Genomic DNA, 5,359 nt, shown 5'->3' with positions numbered 1-5,359 from the left:
GATACAGTTTTCCTTCTGTGCTTCTCAGAGTAGAGTTTGATATGTTCAGCCAAATACATTAAATCCAGCAATCTCAGCTTGATTAGCAGCTGTGTTTTTGTGAATGTGACTTAATGTGTTGGGCAAACTGAGCCCATTTGGTTAGTGTGTGGTTAAAAAAAAAGCTTATAAAATTGGGTATAACTCACTTAACAACTGCCTTCTCAGCAACGGAACTTCTGGTCCCAATTGTCATTGTAAATCAAGGATTACCTGTTATCTGTCATGAAGTCATTCCAAAATGTATGATGGCCCATTTTTTATATATTAGCGACAAGCTCATTCTGGGTTGTCCTCCAATGTTAAGAAGGTTTACTTTCCTGCTGAAGCAGCTTTCTGTTTTTCTACCTCATTCCCAAGATTTGTTAGGTTTGTTGTTGTTGTTGCTATTTGTTTTCTGGACAACAGATGGAGTCAAGTTGGTTTTCTCCTTGCCTGATGTTCTTCCAGGGAGGCTGTGGGTATAATCCAGGGGTGAAATCCAGCAAGTTCTGACAGGTTCTGGAGAACCGCTAACGGAAATTTTGAGCAGTTTGGAGAACCAGTAGCGGAAATTTTGAGTAGTTCAGAGAACTGGCAAATACCACATCTGGCTGGCTCAGGGTGGGGTGGGAATGGAGATTTTGAAGTATCCTTCCCCTACCATGCCCACCAAGCCACACCACACCCACCACGCCATGTCCACAGAAATGATAGTAAAAAAAATTGGATTTCACCACTGGTATAATCTCTCATAAAATTCATTTTCCTACTACCCTTGTTTTCCCCAAAATAAAACCCTGTCTTATTTTTTTTTGCCACCAAAAAAGACACTAGGTCTTATTTTCGGGGGTGGGGAATATCATCCACTGACTCACTTCACTTGCATGTGTTGCCCCTGGTCTCCTTTTTCCTGTCAGAGGCCTTCAGGAACTTCTTCTGCGGCCAGCAAGGCATTCATAAAAGCCTTGCCAGCTGCAGAAGAAATGGGCCCAGGTGTGCAAGGCCTGGCTGCAACTGTCTGAAAGTAAATAGTAGGGCAACTCCACCACCCCCATCCACCCTAGCTAAATTTTTACCCGTGCACCCTGGAGTGGGCAGAGTCTTAATTAGGGTTTATTTTGGGGGTAGAGTTTATATTGGGCGCACGTGTAAAATCCAAACTAAGACTTACTTTCAGGGTAGGTCATATTTTTGGAGAAACACAGCATAATATATTACCCAGTGGTGGGATTCAAGTAATTTAACAACCGGTTCTCTGCCCTAATGATTTCTTCCAACAACCAGTTTGCCATGCTGCTCAGAAAGTTAACAACCGGTTCTCCTGAAGTGGTGCGAACTGGCTGGATCCCGCCACTGGTGTTACCCATAACTAAAGGCTCCCTGGTATAAAAATCAACTTGCTAGAAATGTAGAACAGAAGAGGAATACGCTGGGCTGGAGATTTTTTTTTTCTCCTTGCTGGATTGGGAGTTTTTTTTAAGGAAAAGAAGAGTCCATATACCCATGTTGTAATGCTATAATCCAGATAATCCAAGCTGATTTGGAAAATCTGCTTCCCCTTCGACCAATTTATTAAGTACCAGAGAAAATTATAATTTGAAGAATGAAAGTAGATTTGGTACCTGTTTTCCTTGTCAAATGCTAGGCATGCAAATGACTTTGCAAGTCATTCTTATACCCTCTCCCTGGGTAAAGCCTCCTTCATCAACAAGTTTTAGTGGCACTTAAAGATACCAGCCATCAGCAAATCAAAAAACATTGTTGGAGGAAGGAGTTGCGGGGAGGAGAGTAAACCGTGCCCGCCACTTAGAGGGAAGGCAAACAACAGCTGTAGGCAGGGGAGGTCAAACAGCAATTTGGTCAATATTCTTCTTTCATTGGCTAGATAACTGTCAGAGAAGTCATTACAGGCCCCATTTCCCCTCTAACTAATTCCTGACCTTTGGGACATTTTATCAGATAACATCACCCTGTTTGCTTTCGTGCCAAGCAACTCTGTAGCAGGTTGATCTGCGATGGAAGTCTGGCTGATTGACGAGGCTGTTTTTGTTGACAGAATAGAGTCCGCACAGTTAAATGTAGTGTGGCAAAATGCTCAGCTATCTGGGGAAGACACACCTAAGGGCTGGGATGCTTCCAGAAGATGCTGACTCCGATGCCTTCAGAAACACCGGAGCTTCATGTACTGTACCAAAATAGAAAGAGCAACTTAGATTTACAGTATATACTGCTTCACAGTGCTTTCCAGACCTCTCTAAGCAGTTTTACAGAGTCAGCATATTGCCCCCAACAATCCGGGTCCTCATTTTACTGACCTTGGAAGGATGGAAGGCTGAAAAACTTTCCTAGCTCCCACCTCCCCAAACACAACAGTTTCTTGCATTGTGTGTTAGGTTCCAAGTAACGCATCCATCATAAATTGAACTCCGAGGCATTCCGTTTTCTTAAAGTACAAATTTATTTAGATACATCATATTGGCACTAACTGGTGAAAAGCCAGTACTAAAGTACCTGGGCTTTTCAACCCAATATAAGTTTCAGTTTCTCAAGTTTCCAAAACAACTGTCAAATTATCCTACCAAGATGGGAGCTGGTTGCTCAGCTACATCTCTCCTCCTCCTCTGATCAGCCAGACGTTGGAATGTGGTTGACTCGTCAATTAGGAATGCTATTTTGACTGAAGGCTCCATCCCCCCCTCAGCCCCCAAATGTGTCAAGCTGAATGCATGTCAGAATGCCCAAGGATACAAACAACCCCACACCCGAGTGGTGGGTTCCTCCCGGTTCCTCCCGGTTCTGCCGAGCCAGTAGCGGTGGCGATATGAGGTCACCGAACCGGTTCTGCCCCTCCCGCGTTATTCTTACCTTTTATTTGGCCCCACCCCCAATCTATTGCTGCCTCCTGAGTCCCAGCTGATCGGCTAGAAGGAAAAACACTGTTTAAACTCTTGCCGCGGGGCTTCAAAGGGCTGCCCTACAGCTGATCAGTGTTAAAAGGCAGTGTGGTGGTAGACCGGTGCCTCCAAAAACAAATGAGTAGACCAGTGCCTCCAAAAATAAATGGGTAGACCAGTGCCTCCCAAAAAAATGAGTAGACCAGTACAGTTCTGCAAGCAGTTAAAAGCTTGGTAGGCCAGTACCTCTGCTAAATCCTAAAGAATTGTCACATGATCATTAAGCCATGCCCACAAAATAAGCCATGCCCACAGAACCAGTAGTAAAAATATTTTAGAACCCACTCCTGCCACACCCCAATCAATTTCAGGCTTGACATTGTGATGGAAATCAGTAGATAGTATTAGTGACTCTTCAGTATGACAAATAGAGGGTTGAGTTTTGGCCCCAGTGCATGGATCATACATGTAATCAAAATGGCTGCTTCTCCAAGAGTGAATGAAGCTGGTGATGGGTTTGGGAAGCTGCCTTCTTTGACTTATTGCTTTGTTATATAGACTCTTAACTCAAGGACATGGTAGGGGGCCTTGGACACCGTTTCCCAGTCTTCTGAGTGTATACAGAAGACACTTCTGGTGGAATAGTTGGCAAAGACTGAATGTATTGCCACCATTGCTGCCTGCAAATCATAAATGGTGATTCTCCAAATCTATTTTGCTTTTTTTTTTTTTTTTGCTGAAGAAGTCAATAACATATACAGGTCGTCCTTGACTTACAGCAGTTCATTTAGTGACCGTTCCAAGTTACAACAGCACTGAAAAAAGAGACTTATGACCGTGTGTCACAGTTACGACCTGTGCAGCATCCACAAGATCATGCGATCAAAAGTCAGGCGCTCGGCATCTGGTTCATATTTATGACCGTTGTTGTGTCCTAAAGTCATACGATCACCTTTTGTGACCTTCCCCGCTATTACAGGTAGTCCTCGACTTACAACAGTTCATTTAGTGACAATTCAAATTTACAACGGCAATGAAAAAAAAGTTTTTCACACTTAACAACCATTGCAGCCTCTTCATGGTCACGTGATTTCAATTTGGATGCTGGACAACTAACTCACATTTATGACGGTTGCAGTGTCCCAGAGTCATGTCATCCCCTTTTGCGAGCTTTTGACAAGCAATGTTAATGGGGAAGCCAGATTCACTTAATAACCGGGTTACTTACTTATCAACTTAACAAATGAGGCAAGAAAGGTAAAATGGGGCAAAACTCACTTAACAAATGTCTCATTTAACATGATCTCAGAAATTTGGGCTCAATTGTGGCCATAAATTAAGGACTATCTGTATCTATCTGGCTCACCATCTTCTCAATAAGGAAATAAATCTTTGAGATAAATACTATCCCCCCTCAAAAAAGCTCCCCAGATGATTTCACTTTTAAAAAGAACAGTTTCTCTCTTTGATAGTGCTTACTTCAGGGTTGGGTTGCTGGGGGTCTCCCCAATAGGGGGAGAACCTCTAGCCAAGATTCTGTGCAGTTCAGAGAACCCCCAAATCCCACTCCTGGCTGGCCCTGCCCACCCAGCCCCTCCCCTCCCAGGAGTCTCCACGCAGCCCGTTTTGGATGCAGGTAAGTGCAGAGTGCACGCAGAGGCTCGGGGAGGGCGAAAAATGGCCTCACCAGCCTCCAGAGGACTTCCGGAGCCTGGGGAGTCTGCTTTTGCCCTCCCAGGGGCTCAAAGAAAGCCTCTGGAGCCCGGGGAAGACAAAAACACCCCCCCCATGCTGTGGTGCAGGAGGCCGACTAGGCCACGCCCACCATGGCCAAATCCACCCAGCAACCAGGCAGAGAACCCCTTGCTAAAATTTTTGAAGCCCACTCCTGGCTTACTTGCTAATTAAAATTGATCTGCCTATCATCAATCAGCCAGAGTTATATTTATGGATTCAAGCGTGAGTTCTGTTAAAGAGACAATTTTGTCCTTCCTGATTGACTCACTTTAGAGAATAAACTTTCCACCAGTCATCGGAGCATGTTTCCTTCCTGAAGAACTCAATCTATTTTCACTCTCAGGCAAATATAATACAATATGTTACTTAAATTATGCATACGCACGTGTGTGTATGTGTATATATATGTCTCTGCGTAATAGTTAAAAAAGGCATTGGTCAGCATCTGATAGTAATTTACAAAGGTTGAATCAAACTATTCTAAAAATACGAGTTCCAGGTATATTAGTAAAAAAAAAAAAAAAGAAGCAGACATACTGCGAACTCCGGAACTTAAGATTTTAAAATTTTAAAAGAATTAAAATTTTATTTTACTAAGCTTTTGTCAGCCATCTGCTGACATCGTCAGAGTATTAAACTATCATTGCAGATGTTAAGTCTTCACATTTACGACCTCCTCCATAGCCTCCCTTGTTGCTGCCCTGCTC

Source organism: Pantherophis guttatus, chromosome 10, assembly GCF_059756535.1.
Source record: "Pantherophis guttatus breed Tessera chromosome 10, ASM5975653v1, whole genome shotgun sequence".
In the NCBI taxonomy this organism is placed as follows: Eukaryota; Metazoa; Chordata; class Lepidosauria; order Squamata; family Colubridae; genus Pantherophis; species Pantherophis guttatus.
The sequence above is the reverse complement of the archived record's forward strand: the minus strand, read 5'-3'. Positions refer to the sequence as shown.